Raw genomic sequence first — 21,288 nt, 5'->3', positions numbered from 1 at the left:
TAGATGTATGGTATTATTTCTAGGGGCTCTGTTCTGATCCGTGAATCCTCTATATGTCTGTTTTGTTAGCAATTACCATGCTGTTTTAGTTACTGTAGCCTTGGTATAGTTTGGAAGTCAGGTAGTAGTGATGCCTCAGCTGTTCTTTTGGCTTAGGATTGTCTTGTAGCAATCGCGGGCTCTTTGGTTCTGTATGAACTTTAAAGCAGATTTTTCAATTCTGTGAAGAGTCATTAGTAGCTTAATGGGGATAGCATGGAATCTGTAAATTACCTTGGGCAATATGGCCATTTTCACAATATTGATTCTTCCTATCCATGAGCATGGTATGTTCTTCCATTTGTTTGTGTCCTCTTTTGCTTCACTGAGGCAGTGGTTTGTAGTTCTCCTTGAAGAGGTCTTCCACATCCCTTGTAAGTTGGATTCTTAAAATTATTTTATTCTCTTTGAAGCTATTGTAGACCGGGGATTCACTCATGATTTAGCTCTCATTTGTCTGTCATTTGGTGTATAGAATGCTTGTGATTTTTTTGCACGTGATTTTGTATCCTGAGACTTTGCTGAAGTTGCTTATCAGTTTAAGGAAATTTTGGGCTGAGACGATAGGGTTTTCTAAATATACAATCATGTCATCTGCAAACAAGGACAAGTTGACTTCTTCTTTTCCTAACTGAATACCCTTGATTTCTTTCTCTTGCCTGATTGCCCTAGCCAGAACTTCCAACACTATGTTGAATAGGAATGGTGAGAGAGGGCATCCCTGTCTTGTGCCAGTTTTCAAAGGAAATGCTTCCAGTATTCTCTGATGGTAGTTTATATTTCTGTGGGGTCGGTGGTGATATCCCCTTTAATATTTTTTATTGCGTCTATTTGATTCTTCTCTCTTTTCTTCTTTCTTAGTCTTGCTAGCGGTCTATCAATTTTGTTGATCTTTTCAAAACAAACCAGCTCCTGGATTCATTGATTTTTTGAAGGGTTTTTGTGTTTCTAGCTCCTTCAGGTCTGCTCTGATCTTAGTTATTTCTTGCCTTCTGCTAGCTTTTGAATGTGTTTGCTCTTGCTTCTCTAGTTCTTTTAATTGTGATGTTAGGGTGTCAATTTTAGATCTTTCCTGCTTTCTCTTGTGGGCTTTTAGTGCTATAAATTTCCCTCTACACACTGCTTTATATGTGTCCCAGAGATTCTGGTATGTTGTATCTTTGTTCTCATTGGTTTCAAAGAACATCTTTATTTCTGCCTTCATTTCATTATGTACCCAGTAGTCATTCAGGAGCAGGTTGTTCAGTTTCCATGTCACTGAGTGGTTTTGATTGAGTTTCTTGGTTCTGAGTTCTAGTTTGAGTGCACTGTGGTCTGAGAGATATAATTTCTGTCCTTTTACATTTGCTGAGGAGTGCTTTACTTCAACTGTGTCATCAATTTTGGAATAAGTGCAATGTGGTGCTGAGAAGAATGTACATTCTGTTGATTTGTGGTGGAGTGTTCTGTAGATGTCTGTTAGGTCCTCTTGGTGCAGAGTTGAGTTCAATTCCTGGATATCCTTGTTAACTTTCTGTCTCATTGTTCTGTCTCATGTTGACATCATTATTGTGTGGGAGTCTAAGTCTCTTTGTAAGTCCCTAAGGACTTGCTTTGTGAATCTGGGTGCTCCTGTATTGGGTGCATATATATTTAGGAAAGTTAGCTCTTCTTGTTGAATTGATCCCTTTACCATTATGTAATGGCCTTCTTTGTCTCTTTTGATCTTTGTTGGTTTAAAGTCTGTTTTATCAGAGACTAGGATTGCAACCCCTGCCTTTTTTTGTTTTCCATTTGCTTGGTAGATCTCCCTCCATCCCTTTATTTTGAGCCTATGTGTGTCTCTGCATGTGAGATGGGTCTCCTGAATACAGCAAACTGATGGGTCTTGACTCTTTATCCAATTTGCCATTCTGTGTCTTTTAATTGGAGCATTTAGCCCATTTACATTTAGAGTTAATACTGTTATGTGTGGATTTGATCCTGTCATTATGATATTAGCTGGTTATTTTGCTCATTAGTTGATACCATTTCTTCCTAGCTTTGATGGTCTTTACAATTTGGCATGTTTTTGCAGTGGCTGGTACTGGTTGTTCCTTTCCATGTTTAGTGCTTCCTTCAGGAGCTCTTGTAAGGCAGGCCTGGTAGTGACAAAATCTCTTAGCATTTGCTTGTCTGTAAAAGATTTTATTTCTCCTTCACTTATGAAACTTAGTTTGACTGGATATGAAATTCTGGGTTGAAAATTCTTTTCTTTAAGAATGTTGAATATTGGCCCCCACTCTCTTCTGGCTTGTAGAGTTTCTGCTGAGAGATCCGCTGTTAGTCTGATGGGCTTCCCTTAGTGGGTAACCCGACCTTTCTCTCTGGCTGCCCTTAACATTTTTTCCTTCATTTCAACTTTGGTGAATCTGACAATTATGTGTCTTAGAGTTGCTCTTCTGAAGGAGTATCTTTGTGACGTTTTCTGTATTTCCTGAATTTGAATGTTGGCGTGCTAGGCCAACCTTGCTAGGTTGGGGAAGTTCTCCTGGATAATATCCTGCATGTGTTTTCCAACTTGGTTCCATTCTCCCTGTCACTTTCAGACACACCAATCAGACGCAGATTTGGTCTTTTCACATAATCCCATATTTCTTGGAGGCTTGGTTCATTTCTTTTTACTCTTTTTTCTCTAAACTTCTCTTCTTGCTTCATTTCATTCGTTTGATCTTCAATCACTGATACTCCATCTTCCAGTTGTTCGAGTCGGTTACTAAAGCTTGTGTATTTGTCACGTAGTTCTCGTGTCATGGTTTTCTTCTCTATCAGTTCATTTATGGACTTCTCTGCATTGGTTGTTCTAGTTATCCATTATTCCGTTCTTTTTTCAAGGTTTTTAGTTTCTTTGCACTGGGTACGTAGTTCCTCCTTTAGCTCTGAGAAGTTTGATCGATTGAAGCCTTCTCTCAACTCATCAAAGTCATTCTCTGTACAGCTTTGTTCCATTGCTGGCAGTGAGCTGTGTTCCTTTGGAGGGGGAGATGCACTCTGATTTTTTGAATTTCCAGCTTTTCTGCACTGCTATTTCCCCATCTTTGTGGTTTTATCTGCCTTTGGTCTTTGATGATGGTGACGCACTGATGGGGTTTTGGTGTGGGTGTCCTTTCTGTTTGTTAGTTTTCCTTCTAACAGTCAGGACCCTTAGCTGCAGGTCTGTTGGAGTTTGCTGGAAGTCCACTCCAGACCCTGTTTGCCTGGGTGTCAGCAGCGGAGGCTGCAGAAGATAGAATATTGCTGAACAGTAAGTGTTGCTGTCTGATTCTTGCTCTGGAAGCTTCGTCTCAGTGGTGTACCCAGCCGTGTGAGGTGTGAGGTATCAGACTGCACCTACTGGGAGATGTCTCCCAGTTAGGCTACTCAGGGGTCAGGGACCCACTTGAGCAGGCAGTCTGTCCGTTCTCAGATCTCAACCTCTGTGCTGGGAGAACCACTGCTCTCTTCAAAGTTGTCAGACAGGGACATTTACATCTGCAGAGGTTTCTGCCACTTTTTGTTTATCTATGCCCTGCCCCCATGGTGGAGTCTAAAGAGGCAGGCAGGCCTCCTTGAGCTGCAGTGGGCTCCACCCAGTTCAAGCTTCCCAGTGGCTTTGTTTACCTACTTAAGCCTCAGCAATGGTGGGTGCCCCTCCCCCAGCCTCGCTGCTGCCTTGCAGTTAGATCTCAGACTGCTGTGCTAGCAATGAGGGAGGCTGTGAGCGTGGGACCCTCTGGGCCAGGCGTGGGATATAATCTCCTGGTGTGCCGTTTGCTAAGACCCTTGGTAAAGCACAGTATTAGGGTGGGAGTTACCCGATTTTCCAGGTGTTGTGTGTCTCAGTTTCCCTTGTCTAGGAAAAGGAATTCTCTTCACCCTTGTGCTTCCCAGGTGAGGCAATGCCTTACCCTGCTTTAGCTCTCGCTGGTTGGGCTGCACCCACTGACTGGCACTGACTGTCCAACATGCCCCAGTGAGATGAACCTGGTACCTCAGTTGAAAATGCAGAAATCATCTGTCTTCTGTGTTGCTCATGCTGGGAGCTGGAGGCTGGAGCTCTTCCTATTCGGCCATCTTGGGTGCCCCCCAAACTGAACATACTCTTGTCATACAATCCAACAATTAGTTTCCTTGGTATTTACCCAAATGAGCTGAAAACTTGTGTCCACACAAAACCTGCATGTAGATGTTTATAGCAGCTTTATTCATAATGGCAAAAACTTGGAAGCAAACAAGATGTCCTTTAACAGGTGAAGGGATAAACAAACTGAGATACATACATACAATGGAATCTTAGGCAATAAGAAATATGCTACTAAGGCATAAAAAGACACTAAGGAATCTTAAATGCATATTGCTAAGTGAAAGAAGTTAATCTGAAAAGGCTACGTACTGTATGACTCCAACTACATGGTATTCTGGAAAAGAAAGTACGGAGACAATAAGAAACCAGTGATTGCCAGGGTTTAGGGAGAGAAGGAAGGGGAAGATGAACTAGTGGAGCACAGAGGATGTTTAGGGCATTGAAGCTACTGTGTATGATACTGCAGTGGTGGATACGTGTCATTAAACATCAATTGAAACCCACCAAATGTACAAAACAATAATGAACCCTAATGTATATTATGAACTTTAGTAATAATGCATCAATATTGGCTCACCACTTATTACAAAGGCCAGCTTCTGGATGCCAGGACCTACTTTTATCTTTTTCAAAGCTTATTGTTTTTTAAACTTACATATGCTCTTATAATAGTTGTTACTCAACTAACCTCTAATGAATGTAGTCTTTGATGGGTTAATAACACAGTTGCCTCTCCCTACTCACATGTTCTGCATCCATGAATTCAACTAAATGCATATCAAAAATATTCAAAAAAGAAAAACCCCAAAATAAAAAAATACAAATAAAAAATACAGCATAACTATTTACATAGCACTTACATTGTATTTGGTATTATAAGGAATCTAGAGATGATTTAAAGCATATGTGAGGATGTGCATAGGTTAAATGCAAATACTATGCTATTTTATATAAGGGACTTGAGCAGCCACATATTTTGGTATCCGCTGGGGATTAGGGGTTCCTGGAGCCAATCCCACAAGGATACTGAAGGACGAGTATACTGCAGGCATCCCCAAATCACAGTCTATCAACAGAGATGCGGGGAGACAAATATTCACATTACAGGTGATAAGTGTTCCTTCGTTTTGACAAAGAATTTGCCAAAGGTGAAACTGTTGCTAAAGTTTCCTCATTTTAAATGGAAGAGTACACATTAACACTTAGATCCAAAGTGAAGGCCTAGAGATGAGCAGTTTCTTGCTGCTGAGATATGGTAATAAGCAATTAGAAAGTCCTGTCCTCTCCAGCCTGCTCCACTCTCATTTCCTTAAAATATGATTCAGGGATTCTGAGAAAGTCGGTCACCAAAAGCTCAAATTGTCATCATATTTATCTGATAAAGTTGTTCATGTCCTTCATATATACGTTATTGAGCACATCATTAGTTTGCTAGCGCTGCCATAACAATGTACTACAGACTGAGCAACTTAAACTTACTGAAATTTATTTTCTCACAGTCCTGAATACTTGAAGTTCGAAGATCAAAGTGCCAACAGAGCTCATTTCTTCTGAGGCTTCTCTCCTTCACTTCCATCTTCCTCCTGTCTCCACATGGCCTTTCCTCTGTTCCTGTTTTGTCTTAATCTCTTGTTCTTTTTTTTTTTTTTCTTTATTTTTGGAGATAGAATCTCACTCTGTCACCCAGGCTGGAGTTCAGTGTTGTGATCATGGCTCACTGCAGCCTCACTCTCCCAGGTTCAAGTGATCCTCCCACCTCAGCCTCCTGAGTAGCTGGGTCTACAGGTGAATGCCACCATGCCCAGGATTTTTTGTTTTTGTTTTTTAAGACAGACAAGATCTTGCTATGTTACCCAGGCTGGTGTTGAACTCCTGGTCTCCAGCAATCTGCCCACCTCCATCTCTCAAAGTGTTGGGATGACAGGCATGAGCCACCAGTCCTGGTCCTATTTCTTGTTCTTATAAGGACACCAGTCATATTGGGTTAGGGCCCACCCTAATGAGCTCATTTTAACTTAATCATCTCTTTAAAGACCTAATCTCAAAACACAGTCACAGTGTGAGGCACTAGGAGTTAGAATTTCAACATATGAATTTTGGAGGGTTCACATTTTAGCCCATACCAAGAGCTACTATGTGTCGATCATTTTTCTAGTCAGTGCCACAAAAAGGCAATGGGCTGGGCAAAATCAAAACAGGACCAAAAAGTCAGGAGTGGAGGATAATAGATTCGATCAGTATCTTGGGTGATGTAGGGCTCCCAAGACTTGCTGAAGATTTAAATCAGGGAAATTTTCTGAAATTTTTATCATGGAGTGCTTATTGGGCTTTGAGGTAGACTTTAGATTGGAGGCACAAACGAACGGTTAAGAGGCTAAATCCAACAGAATAAGTGAGAAATGAGGACCTGGAAATGGCAGTAGCAATAAACAAGATTACAAAGATTCAAGCTATTTTTAGGTGGTAGAATTAAAAGAATTTATTGACATCTCAGAGGCAGGTAATAAGGAGGAGAAAACATTAAGAAAAACTCCCAGAGTTCTCACTTAGGTGATTGAATAGATTGTGATGTTATTAACTCAGATGTAAAAATCCAGAAAAAGGACAGATTTATAAGGAGTTCAATCTGGGTGTTTTAAGTTTTAGATTCTCTTGGAGATACCCAGTAAGAGTGAAATGTGAGTCTGGAGTACATGAGTGATGAAAGGGGCAGATATAATCGTCTTGAAGTGATCCGAATGTGGTTGAAGCCTTGAAAGGAGATGAACTAACACCAAGAAAACACAAGAGTAAGAAGAGGTAGAACCTGATCAAGACCAGCAGGAGGAGAATAAGTCAGAACTGTATGAGTCCAGAGAGTCTGGTGCCATGGAATTCAAGTTTGGAGAGAGCTTCTAGAAAGATGAAGTACAAAAGTAGGTGAACTGGTGAAAGTGATGGGATGCAGAAAAATTATAATCTTGGGTGATTCTTCCTGGCTATGTTTTGTCAAAAAACCAAGGCCAAAGGAAGACATAACCTGAGAAATAGTTCAAGTTTAGTGCTATGAACTCATTGACTTTTCAATCACTCAACACAAATAGTTTTCCTTTAAGTGAATTTATTTGAAGAGTTTCCTAACACATCACTTACTATTATGCATTATGAAAATACAATTTTTAAGCATCCATTGGATGAATGTGACAACCAAAAATGTTGCAAAAAAGTTTTAAAAAACCTCTGCCTATTGGATTTGGAAATAAGAAAGGCAATGGAAAACACAATGTGAGTAGTGCAAGGACAATGAGAAAAGAAGCTGAATGAGGGTTCAGAAAGAATAGGTGTCTTAGTCTATTCAGGCTGCTCTAGCAACTTACCTTACCCTGGGTAGTTTATAAACAATAGAAATTTATTGCTTACAGTTCTGAAGGCTGGGAAGTTCAAGATCAAGCCACCAGCAGATTGTATGTCTAACAAGGGCACTTTTCTCATAGAAAAGGCCTTCTTGCTATGACCTCACATAGCAGAAGAGCAAAAGGAGCTCTTTTAAGCCTCTTTCATAAGGGTACAAATCCCATTCATGAGGGCAAAACCCTCATAACCTAATCACTCGCCAAAGGCCCCATCTCTTAAAACCATCACCTTCAAGGTTAGATTTCAACATGAATTTTGGAAGGAAACAAACATTTAGACCATAGCAATAAGAAATAAAGAAATTAATACAGCAATAAACTCAGTTATAATTAAATGGGAAAACAATGTATCAAGTGGAGTGGCTGGTAAGGGGAAGGAGCTTCTAGATAGGGGAAGTTAAACATATTATATGGAATAGTGTGAATAGTGTGTATCTTGGAAGAAACAAGAGTAGAAGGATCCTGAATATTGGTCTAGCCTGGAAGAGGAATAGACCCATTTTCCCCTGACACTGGAGGAAAACAGATAAGCATAGGTATATGGTTAAAGAGTAAATGTTTAAGCCCTACTCATGATAATACTGACAAAAACAGATGTATCTTTAACTTCTCTGTTGATGTTAGAAGAGAAGCAACTCCACAGAGGAAAGACCTGAAGAGGGCAAGACCCAAAGTATGGTCACAGTGGTAAAGTGTTGAAATGGGAAAGAAGAAATGAATGCCATTTCAGATCTGCCAGGCAGGACCTGTGTGGCTAAAGGCGTAGAAAGAGCTATTCAAATAATGACAATAACCAGCAATAGCTTCTACATTGAGCATTTGTTATAAAATGTGCTATGAAAAAAAAAATACTAGTATCTAAAACTATTTGTAAAAGTAAAAAATCAAATAAGAACTTACAAAACCTAGTTAATGAAACCAAAACAACAGTAAAGGAGAATATTCACTATGAAGAAGTGAGTATTCCCATTTTACGAGGAAGAAATGAAGCTTCAATGATTAATCCAAGGTCATTTTGCTAATAACTGGCACATCTGGGATTTAATTCAAAGTCTGTCTGACTTAGAAACTGTGCTATCCATCATTTTCCTCTAGTGTGGTTACACATGGATGTGGGAGTCCCTCAGGGTGTTTGCAAGGCTTACACTAGGGGTGCTGATGCTGATGTCTTCAGGAAATTTTGAGAAAACCCTTAAAGAAAACACCCTGAAAGCCTGGAGAAGATAGGTAGAAAGTGGTAGCTAAAGAATCTTTAGCTTCAAAGGAAGAATAGACTTTGTTTAGAAATTAAAAAGTAAACATCTAGAGGTGATAATGGAAGCTGGAGAAAAATCAGCACTTGGCTGTGTGGGCACTGAGTAGTTTCCACTGGGTGAGGCTGCCAAGGGGAGACCTGCATTTCAGTTAAGGCAAGGAGAGGGCAGAGGCACTCTGTGAAACAACTGGAACAGAGGTTTCACAGGGCTTGGGAAATTAAAGTCAAGTTCAGGAGAGGAAGACACAGCACCAATAGCAAAGAAAGAATTTTCGAGAAGGCTCCTTTTTCACCCCCAACTATTTTATTTATGTTAATGATCATTGCACCTGGTTTTTGTCTGTGTTTGAATTTCATTTGCTCTTTATAAAAGCAATACATGTTCATTGCACCCAAATAACATAACTAACACTTCAGTGTACTAGGCTTCTTTCCAGTTACTTTATCCCCCTGTATGTTGTATATGATTTCCACTTCTTAGATCACTCCAGCTTTTGATCACTTTTATCCACAAAACAAAATTTTGCAGAGAGAGACGCATTTCATGGAAAAAGTTTCTGTTTGTTATTTATGGTTTTCCTAAATAGAATTTATAAGTTTTGCCTTATATTTTTAATTCCACACTAGTTTTGGATACATTATTGTAATAGAAGTTTTTTTAAGAGAGAGTAATACATGTTCATGGTGAAAATTCAAATTCAGGTCAAAGGTGAAAATTAAGTTTTTCATCTAAGCCCTACATGCATCTATCTCAAAGAAGTCACTTTTAACAGTTTTTGTGTATCTTTCCAGAAGTTTACTATAAATTTTCATTAAATAAATGTTCAATGAGCATCTTCTATCTAGCACACCACTGTACCAGGAGCCAGAGTTTTAAAGGTGAACTTAACAGACTTTAATGCTTCCTTATTGAAGTTTATAGACCAATAGAAGAGTCATATAATAATCAGGAAAATGGCAAAACAAATAAACAAAAAGCAGAAAGAAATATGATTAAAATGAACAGATTGCTGTGATTGAGAATAATATTCATTGCATATCACTCTGCAACTTGCTTTTTCTCCTACTGTCATGGCCATCTTTCTGGGGCAATATATGGGTCTAACTCATTATCCTTAATTGCTGGGTGCTATGGATATCATGGTTATACCACAAATCTTTCAAGCATTTCCTCACTGATTAAAATTCAGGTTGTCCATTTTATCCCCTTTAAACAATACTAAAATAAATATTTTTATACTCATACTTTTATATTTTGCAGTATCCAATCCTTTACTGCAGGTGCAACATGAATATTTTTCTCAAGTCTTTTTAATTTGACCAAAGTAGACTGTGCCATTCAAAATTATTTATTTGGTAAGTATTTGGTCTTTTCATTATGACATCTGAGTGTCCAGTGTTGCTTCAAATAGTTTCTCCCACCTGTGAGGTTCCACAAATATTATCTTACATATTGTAATAATATTTTATCATGTTCCTTTTACTTTGGGGATTTATGTTACATGGTATGAGGTACCTTCTTTTGAATAAATATTCAATTATGCCAGCACCATTATGAACTAAGACATTACAGATTAATTCTTCATATTTTCTTGGATCTGTTTCCAGACTCTCTATTCTTTTTACTAATTTATTTTTATATTTTATATTACTATGCCAATACTTCGGTTGCTGTAGTTGTATAGTAAGCTATTTCTGGTAAGGCAAGTTCCTTTGCAACATTATAGTTATTTTTTAAAAGCTTCCTAATAGTCTATTGTGTCAGTGTATAATATAATACTCTCTATTGGTAGACAATTATATTGTCTTTAGTTTAAATCTCCTATTAATATTACAAATTCCTAGAACGAATGGTTTTCATCATTTAATGTAATTCTGCATTGCAAAAGCAAAGAACAAAATCCACACATTAATGCATCCCTTGTCCACTATAGATTCATGTATTAGGTAAAGGATTAGCTTTGGTACATAGCTAGATAATATATTGTATTAGTCTATTTGCATTCTGCTGATAAAGACATACACGAGACTGGGCAATTTACAAAAGAAATAGGTTTAATGGACTTACAGTTCCACATGACTGGGGAGTCCTCACAATCATGGTGGAAGCCAAGGAGGAGCAAGTCAATATTACATGGATGGCAGCAGGCAGACAGCAAGAGAGCTTGTACAGGGAAACTCACATTTTAAAAAACATTAGATATAGTGAGACTTATTCACTATCATAAGAACAGCATGGGAAAGACTCACCCCCATGATTCATTTATTTCCCACCAGGTCCCTCCAACAACACATGGGAATTATGGGAGTACAATTCAAGATGAGATTTGGGTGGGGACACAGAGCCAAACCATATTATTCTGCCCCGGCCCCTTGCAAATCTCACATCTTCACATTTCAAAACCAATCATGCCTTCCTAAAAGTCCCTCAAAGTCTTCACTCACTTCAGCATTAACTCAAAAGTCCACAGTCCAAAGTCTCATCTGAGACAAGGCAAGTCCCTTCTGCCTCTGAGCCAGTAAAATCAAAAGCAAGTTAGTTACTTCCTAGATACAATGGGGATACAGGCATTGGGTAAATACAGCCATTCCAAATAGGAGAAATTGGCCAAGACATAGGGGCTACAGGCCCCACACAAGTCTAAAATCAAGCAGGGCAGTCAAATCTTAAAGCTTCAAAATGATCTCCTTTGACTCCATGTCTCACATCTGGGTCACACTGATGCAAAAGATGGGTTCCCATGGTCTTGAGTAGCTCTGCCCCTGTAGCTTTGCAAGATACAGCCTCCCTCCTGGCTGTCTTCACAGGCTGATATTGAGTATCTACAGCTTTTCCAGGCACACAGTGCAAGCTGTTAGTGGATCTACCATTCTGGGGTCTGAAGGATGGTGACTCTCTTCTCACAGCTTCACCAGGAAGTGCCCTAGTAGGGACTGAGTGTAGGGACTCCAACCCCACATTTCTCTTCAGCACTGCTTTAGCAGAGGTTCTCCATGAGGGCTCCACCCCTGCAGCAAACTTCTGCCTGGACATCCAGGCATTCCCATATACCCCCTGAAATCTAGGTGGAGGTTCCCAAACCTCAATTCTTGACTTCTGTGCACCCGCAGTTTCAGCACCTTCATGTGGAAGGTGCCAACACCTGGGGGCTTGTACCCTCTGAAACCACAGCATGAGCTGTACCTTGGCCCCTTTTAGACATGGCTGGAGCACTGGGACACAGGGCACCAAGTCCCTAGACTGTACACAGCAGAGGGAGGAACCGTGGGCCTGGCCCATAAACCCATTTTTTCCTCCTAGGCCTCTGGGCCTGAATGGGAGGCACTGCCACAAAGGTCTCTGACATACCCTGGTGATATTTTCCCCCATTGTCTTGGTGATTAACATTTGGATCCTCATTACTTATGCAAATTTCTGCAGTCAGCTTAAATTTCTCCTCAGAAAATGGGTTTTCTTTTCTATCCCATCTTCAGGCTGCAAATTTTCTGAACTTCTATGCTCTGTTTCCCTTTTAAAACTAAATGGTCTTAACAGCACCCAAGTCACCTCTTGAATGCTTTGCTGCTTAGAAATTTCTTCTGCCAAATACCCTAAATCATCTCCCTTAAGTTCAAAGTTCCACAGTTCTCTAGGACAGGGGCAAAATGCCACCAGTCTCTTTGCTAAAACATAAAAAGAGTCACCTTTGTTGCAGTTCCCAACAAGTTCTTCATCTCCATCTAAGACCTCCTCAGTCTGGATTTCATTGTTCTTATCATTATTAGCATTTTGGTCAAAGCCTTTCAACAAGTCTCTAGGGCGTTCCAAACTTTCCCACATTTTCCTGTCTTCTTTTGAGTACTCCAAACTGTTCCAACCTCTGCCTGTTACCATGTTCCAAAGTCTTCCACATTTTTGGGTAACTTTTGAGCAGCACCGCACTTCTGGTACCGATGTACTGTATTTGTTCATTTTCGTGATGCTAATAAAGACATACTCAAGACTGGGCAATTTACAAAAGAAAGAGATTTAATGGACTTACAGTTCCACATGGCTAGAGAGTCCTCACAATCATGGTGGAAGACAGGGAGGAGAAAGTCACATCTTACATGGATGGCAGCAGGCAGAGAGAGAGAGAGCTTGTGCAGGGAAACTCCTGTTTTTAAAACCATTAGATCTCGTGAGACTTATTCATTACCACAAGAACAGCGCAGGAAAGACCCACCTCCATGATTCAATCATCTCCCACCAAGCCCCTCCCACAACATGTAGGAATTATGGGAGCTACAATAAGAGATTTGGGTTGGGACACAGAGCCAAACCATATCATATATAATACATGTAATTCAAATTCACACTTCCTCAAAACTAAATGCTATGACTCTATAGTGTTATCCACAATGTGTCAAACCTACAGGTTAAATCTTTCACTGCCAAAGGTCTATTATGTAAAAACTTGCACCCTGCTGGATTTATTTCATTGGTATGCACAGAGTTCTCACCCTAGGAAACTTAAAAATGAAATGCTTAAACTGATTCATCCACTGAATTTCTTTTTTTAATGGTAATTTCTGCTCATACTCATATTATCCACTAAAGTCTTCAGGTGAAAATCTTAGAAACAGAGGCATGAGGGAGTCAACGTGGCTACACTGGTTCCGACATGAATACATGACATGGCTTCCTCTTCAAAGGTCTTTTATACCATGACCTCATCAAAAATAATGTGTAGCTGGTGCCTTCAACCTTCGCATGTAGCAGCATGTTCCAACATTCAGGGGGACATACTTGTACTTCACCTTGACCTTCCACAGGATGTTTGCCTGCTCTTTTTAGACATTAGCAAAGGACAATCCTTTCAGTTTCCCTAAGGACCATCCTAACACCAATATTCTACAATCCAAGAATGTAATTATCAAATGAGAACTGAATTTACTTTCGAAAATATAAACTACTTGGTAAGCATAAAGTCGTGATTGTTGTCATTAAGGACAGCGAGAAAATGTGGAAACCTTTACATTATACCAGGAAATGTGAATTTCAGTAAAAACCCTTAAAGATAATGTCAATCACTTCACAATCAAGCACACAGAACACCAGAATTGCAGTCATATTTTGGTTTCGATTTTGATCATTTGGATCTAAATCCTACCATGGATCAGGTTAGAGCCTCACTCCTATTCTTAATTTTTTAAACTTGGGTTATATTTCCTTAGCCTTTCATTCAGTTGCATTCAGTGAATTGCTTTTTGGTATGCCCTGAACTTTTGTTTAAAACTTGCACTGAAAATATCAACATATCAAATTAAGTCACTATATCTACTACAGGTACATTGTTAAGGACTTTTTGCTAGGTACCTCCCTTAGTGCCTACTCTATAAAGCTGTACATTATACATTTTACAAATTTAGCATTAGAAAATTGCATGTGCCCCAGGAATTGGTATGCTTTCTACTCTATATTTTGAATTATAACTTTCTTTTTTCTTTAACTTTAAAGAAGCTCATCACCAACCTAAAGATCAACTACAGCAAATATAGTGGCCTTTGTGGATTGTGAACTTATGTTGTTATTTGGCATGGCTTTAGTTTTCTACTCTGTTTCTATTTTCTCTCAAAGGCATTTTTTATTTCCATTTCTCTTTTATCATATTTTATGTGCTTTTTACTGAAATGCTTCAATTCTTTTGTAAAATGAAATAAAAACACCCAACCTAAGTGATCCTCTCCATGAGGAGTTGTGCCTTTGTTTCACTCTGCACTGTTCTCTTGCATCTCTGAATTTCTGAGCACTTAGTGTTTCTTATCTTTCTGGCCCTTAACCTTTTATTGTCTGTCCTTGCATTGTTACATAACTCTCTTGTCTTTCTAACTAATATCTCAGCAAAGGGCCTTACATCATCTGTATCTTTTATAGTTCTTGGTACATGGAACATACTCAAAAAACACTTGAGAAGGAAAGAAAAGAGGGAGAGAACAACAGAGAGAAGGAGGAAGAAATGAACAGAAGTCTGAACATGATGTTAAAAATATGTGCTGCCTGTAGGGAAGAAGCTGGGTAAGGAAGAAGTCAATTGGAAATGGAAACTATAACTTAGCAATGAAGGTAAATGTTTGACTTAGTTTAGCTTAAGAAAAAGAGATAAGTTGTTAATGTTGTCTTTATGTGAGTAAGCCAGGTCGCAGTCAGGGCAGGAAGCACATGCACCTCAAAAGAATAACTGAAGACAGCTTAGTGAAGGGATTATTACAAGGCGTAGCAGGGTAATGAAAACTAATGGGGGCTGCTGAAGAATCCTGGAGATAGCAACAGTCCAAAGCCCTAACTAAAAACACTGGGGAAAGGAGCAGTTCCTGGAACCAAAGAAAGAATCTGGAGGAGAGGGGTCACAAGAGCACGGCCACAAGTAGAGGAAGGCATGGTCACAAGTAGAGGAAGGCATGTTCAAACCATGGCCAGGAAAGGAGGAAGCAGGGGGAATGAATACTCCAGCTTCTCTCTTTAAGCACTTCCCATTGGCTGAACCATATGAGAAGCCAGAGGGCCAAGGAGACTCCTCTAGGAGTCAGCCTCCCAGAGGTACAGAGTAGCTTGGAGCAGGGTAGGTAGCAAATGGGATGGGCTGGGGCAACAGAGAATATGATAGCACCCCACACTTTGCTGATACAGTAAGGGCTTGCTAAAAAAATATTCTATTATGATTAGGTGAGGAAATGGGAGAAAGAGGAATTTATCTGGGAATTTGAAATAGATGGGGTAAAACACAAAGGTAAAAAGGCCTAAATCTCTTTAACAGACACATAAAAACTAAAGAATTCCATAGGAACATAAAAAAGAACCATAATTTAAGGCTCAAGGAGCCTTTAATCTTTCAAAGATTACCTTTGTTTTTTGAGACTGTAGAGCCTCTTTTAGGGCCATTTTTAGATTTTTGTCCCACAGAGATTGTTTTAGTTTTGGAAAATCCATCCCTGAACTTATCAGATGCATTGAAATATACCAATCTCAAGTGCAGTTGACTAGTTGACATATCTTCTTTTGTAGGTATTTGATAAACATCCATTATTTTCCTTGTTGCAGATTTCTTTTTGTTTTCAAAGCAAAACTTATTTTTCAGCTCCCAAATATGTTTTTGACCCTGAAAGAGTCCTTAATCCCTGTCCCCGGATGCCGTGCCTGCAGTGGTTACTGGAAAAAATGAGGCTGGCTGCTTCCCTTCAGCATGTGTAAAGCTTGATGTTTGACAGCAGTATCCCCTCCAATGAGCATTTGCTGGTGGTTGGATCTAATCAGGATTATAGTTACCTGCCACAGGCTTTCAGAAGCCCAACTTATTTCTTTTTTAAGATTGCAGTATTTCTTGGGCTTTGCTTTAATCCACATACAAATGTCATGTCACCTTCTGAGGGCCTTCAGGGAAGGACATGAGATGTGCTTTATTCCATGAGCTCACTTTTGGACTTCTCAAAGATTTCTTAGAATATACTATCTTGTGTATTTTATCAGGTAGTCAGAGATAATTTAGCAAATCAATACAACCAAGCACAGAAATTATTTTCTTAGTGTCATGCTTGGCAGCAGCAAACAAACAAAATGCCTACCGTGTGTCAGATTCTCATGGTCCTGGACACTGCCACGATCATTCTGTTATTTAATCTTCCTAATAACTCTTTGAAATCAAGATCATAATCACCAATTTGACCTGACAAATCTGAGACAGAGATTCAAGTGAGTTGCCTAAACCCAGGCAGAGTAGGAGTGAAATTCCGAGTGCCCCTAACAGCAGTGCTACTGAGACATTCAAGACTTTATTTTTTTTTTTTTTACCTTTCTTACTTTGGTAAAAATATCTTACATGTCTGAAATAATCTTTTTGTATTCGATGTGGTGTTAAATGCATCTGTGACTATTTGTACACTTGTAAATAGTTGTGGAAATCTAATTTGATCTTGCTTCTAAAGAAATTATAGCTGGATGTAGGAAAAAATGGGACAATAAGTCTTCTTTTAAATTGTAAGCAACAATTTCTTGCCTCCCACGTTCCCAGTGTAGCTTTTTCTGCCTCTATAACTCCAAGAACACAGACTGTCTTCCATTAGAATAAGTTGTTTTCGTCAGCAGGCTTTTCCCTGTGCACTTCTTGAATTTGCTTTTCTACTTCCTTGTTTAAAAATAGCTCCATGATGAGCCTATATTTCAGTTTTGATATGTTTTATGAGTGGAAAGGAATTTACAGATATTATATCACTTAATATTACTGTGCTAACGAAAATGTAAACTCTTAGAGGGCATGTATTTTTGTGTGTTGTGTGCATTGCTATAGTCTCTGTGCCTCAACTGTGTTTAATACAATAAAAGAACACACAAAAAAATTTAACCAGTCATAAGATACATTAGTTTTACTCTCTTCTAGTATCCTGGCATCGGCCTTAAAAACTGTATCCATTTCTTAAATAACTCCCAGTAAGTCCTTCCTTTGTAAATGGTCCTATATAAGGTAAACAAACTCTGGCTATGTAGTTGGAGTTACTGCCTGAGTTTTACATATATCCTAGACTTGGTCTCAGTCACAGATTAATGAGCATTCATTAGGAGTTTATGTAGACCACAATCTCTAAGAGCACAATTATTGTAACTGTCTTTTCTTGGTCAGCTCTGCCTAGCCATCACTAGTACAATGCCCAGCACAAAGTCACCACTCAGTAGATATTTGTCAAATCAACAAATAATGACAGAATCCAAAATCATAATAATTTATCCCAGTGCTCAGCACTGAGTATATGTTTAATAAATATTTACTGAATTTCATTGAATATTGTGCTCAAAGAGAGAATCATGCCATGCGTTCCAAATTAAGTACATTACATTTGAATTATCAGCTGTTTGGGATTATCTATGTGGCTCCTCCCCACTGTTAGGGTGGTAAATTGAGATCTTACTGCATCAGCAAACTCCCCAAATCTGCCCAGTATTTGGTTTCCACAAGACTAGTTTACTAATTGTAACGATGGCATATTTAATTTTAAAACTAATGCATACCATGATATCGTATACTGTCCGTTACTATTCCAATAATAAGAACTCTTTTTCAGAGCAGAATATTAGTTATTTACTGACTGGTCCTTTCTTTTCTTTTCTTTTCTTTTTTTCTTTTCTTTTTTCTTTTGTTCATTCATATTTTTCTTTTCTTAATTCTGAATGTCATATACTGTTCCTTTCTTTTCTTTTTTCTTTTGTTCATTCATTTTTTCTTTTCTTAATTCTGAATGTCATATAAACATATAAAGGCCTAAAGGCAAGGATCCTGACAATATTGCAAGGTGTATTAGGGTTCTCTAGAGGGACAAAACTAATATGTGTGTGTGTGTGTGTGTGTGTGTGTGTGTACATACATATATATATATGGAAGAACTAGTATATAATATATATAAAAAGGGAAGTTTGTTAAGTATTAATTCAAACAATCACAAGGTCCCACAATAGGCTGTCTGGAAGCTGAGGAGTAAGGAGAGCCAGTCTGAGCTCCAAACTGAAGAACTTGGAGTCCGATGTTTGAGGGCAGGAAGCATCCAGCTCGAGAGAAAGGTGTAGGTTGGGAGGCAAGATCTAGCAAAGTCAAAGAACAATGACTAGACTATCATCTTAAAAGGAAAGACACTTGACTTTAGGTTTATAACATATGGTCTGTCTTCTTGGCTCTTGAGTTACCTGAATTGCATCATGTCAAGATGACGCAGGCTTCCAGATTATAGTCACTTCTTCCCTCTAGTTCCCATAAGAATTTAAATGGTTTGACTTTAATTCCAACGAACATAATACAACATTAATCTGCTTCACATTAGATCAAACGAGTCTAAAAATATGCACACATGCACAGTATATACACACACACAAACATGCACAAATGTATCCTAAATAGATAACCAGTTGGTGAATACTCCAAAACAGAAAGATCACATATTTCTATTGTTTCTTTGCCTTATGACTGGCAGATTCTTTGTAACACAAATCTCTCACTGGGAATAATTTTCAAAGTGTATAATATGAAACCAGTTGTTTCTGAATAAAACAATCAAATAGAATTATAGCAGATGCAACCTATGGGGGTGGAAATGGTGCCACCAATACAGATACACCACTTAAGTAAAGGAGAAAAATGTTTAAATAGGTACATGGTGTCATCTTGTTAATAAAACTATACTACATTAGTTGTCAGTAAATTTAAGCTCTGTTAAACATTAACATATTAACCACTATATAAATAAACATAAGATATGAAATACTCAAGAAATTGAAAAGTTTAGTGCATGACCAAATTCTTCCATAACAGGGAATATTTTTGTTACATAAATTTATAAAGAAATTTAACTTAAATTAAAAATTTTAGTCTCTTTTATTGATAAAAGTCTTTTTCTATTATCAACAAGACAATTTTCTTCCCTCTAAGTAGAGTTTCACAAATCTCTCAGCTGAGTCATTATAAAGATCTTTTGGTGTGCTCTTTTGTATTTGAAATATCTCTTGCTTGAAATTAAATTCAGTCCTAAAATAGCAACTCTATCATCTCCTAACCACTTCCCATTAGTAACAGCAAACTCCAGAGATTAGCAGAACAGCATTCATGTGCCTGGAAAAAGAACCTTATGGATGATTTAAGCATAAGACCTGGCTACTTACTAAGGAGCAGTGCACACATATTTGTAAATATTAATGCCAGACAAAAATGAAATCTGACAAAGGTGAAATCATTGTACTGTGTAGACTAACCTAAGCAGAGTTCCAATTTTGCCTTTCAACATTATTTCTTGCAGGGTTGTATAAGCAATAAGCTCATTAACATCAGTGTAACTGTCCCTGAAATACAAGTGGATTCTGGAGAACGTAGGTAGTACAAATGAGCTCTCTTCAACACTAAGGTTTATAGCAACTGATTCTTCAGAGAACGTGAAGCCTCATACTTGAGATAAATTCCCTCATCTGCTGTCATGATTGACAGGTCCATTTGGTTTGTTTTATGGGGGAAGGGAACCGGACTGGGACCTGACTTGGGGCAGAGTCCTCAGGTTTGGGACTCTTTTGTATAACTGCCCACAATTGCTATCTACTGTCACACTTCTTTAGACCTGCATTTTCAGATTTTAACATCAGCAACCAATTCTCTTCTCTGAGTCTCAACACAGTTATTCTTTAAATACAGTTCTATTTCCTTGGTAAAGTCTCCTTTGAGGTACTAAATTTAGCACTGTCAATCAGAAGAACAGGTGGTATGTGACACTACCAAATAGGTCCTCTCCCATCATGCTTTCCTAAGACAGCCAATCACCCAGGGCCCTGCCTAAGGATGCGGGGCTGTCAGCAGATCTGGTGAATATAAGGGCAGGCCAGACCCTGGCTCTTCAGCAGTCGTGCATTCCCAGCCTCGCCTCGGGTGTAGGGATTGCATAGAAAAGCAAAACTACACAGTCTTGACTGTGTAGTTTTGTTTTTAGGATTAGAGGCTCACCGATTCATGTCGGAGATGGTCAGAAAAACCAACTCTCCATAGGACGTCGTTTCAGAAGCAACCTTGGGCTTAGTCCCACCCTTTTTAGGCACTCTTGAGAAATCAGGTGAGTAGCAACTTTTCTTATTTTAATAGTAGAGTCACTTTCTTATTGATCTCTGGCTTCGGATTCTTTGTGTGTGCTAAATGCCTTTGTAGAAGTGTTTGTATAACTACTTCTTGCTAGTGCTGACCCATTATTTAAATCTGCTTGTTACATTCTGTTTTAAAATGTCTGAACATTTTTCCTTAAAAAGTTGAAAGCTTTAGCATATCAGCTAAATGATTCCATGATTCAAATTGCTTAAGTTCACTTCATATTCTAAAAGTTGAGGTCTGAAATGTTGAGAAAAATGTTTACTTCTTGTCTAGACTCTCTTTGTCTGTTGAGAATGTTCAAGGTTATGTTACTCAATGATAAAGTGAAGCACACCAAGAATAGCTCTGATAAAATGCATGTGGTATCAGCTACACCCTGATGACTTTTTAAGGGAATCAACTGCTGAGGTATCAGTTGCAGGACAGTGACACAACACTTGCCTGCTGTCAGTCAACCTTGGAGAGTTTAGGAGAGGTTATTTTAAGAGCATGACATTTTAGATGCATACCTTCAGCCCCAGTTAGACAAAGGCCTGGGAAGAGCAAGTGCTAAAGCAACAAAATTTACCTAGACAATAGGCATGTAAGATCAATTTAAGCTGGTTAATTGCAACATAGTTAGAGATTTGGAATAAAAAGATATAATTGTTTTCTAAAATATTCAGAATCTCTTCATGCATTTTAATTCAGCGCACAGTCCAATTATATATTTTGAGATAAATGTTGATGCTAAGAAGGGTAAGAAATAATGTTTAAAGGAAAGGCTTCTTACTTCTAAATACACTTTGATTTCTCATCTTCCTAGAATTCAATTACTAATTGTCAATGCCTGTAATACATAGATATATAATTAAGTATTCTATATCTAAGAAGACAGATATTTTTAGATGTACTAGCTTG

General features: G+C 38.5%; 2 protein-coding genes across 53 annotated transcripts in view; both read left to right on the top strand.

The window, feature by feature from the left end:
- CCDC141 (coiled-coil domain containing 141) overlaps positions 1 to 20,278 on the top strand; it is a 249,619-nt gene extending 229,341 nt beyond the window's left edge. The window contains exon 26 of one of the 3 annotated variants that reach the window (XM_009182528.4): positions 14,664 to 20,278. The gene's annotated coding sequence lies outside the window, so the exon portion shown is untranslated. The other 2 variants (XM_009182527.4, XM_021924378.2) reach the window with 2 other exon arrangements.
- The window catches only part of TTN (titin), a 272,676-nt gene continuing 271,537 nt past the window's right edge, over positions 20,150 to 21,288 (top strand). For 48 of the 50 annotated variants that reach the window (XM_031651844.1, XM_031651839.1, XM_031651871.1 and 45 more), the window contains exon 1: positions 20,150 to 20,356. The gene's annotated coding sequence lies outside the window, so the exon portion shown is untranslated. The remainder of the gene's footprint in view (positions 20,357 to 21,288) is intronic. The other 2 variants (XM_031651874.1, XM_031651873.1) reach the window with 1 other exon arrangement.

This window comes from Papio anubis, chromosome 10 (assembly GCF_008728515.1).
Source record: "Papio anubis isolate 15944 chromosome 10, Panubis1.0, whole genome shotgun sequence".
Taxonomy (NCBI): domain Eukaryota; kingdom Metazoa; phylum Chordata; class Mammalia; order Primates; family Cercopithecidae; genus Papio; species Papio anubis.
Note: the sequence above shows the minus strand (reverse complement) of the source record. Positions and strands in the feature narration are given on the sequence as shown.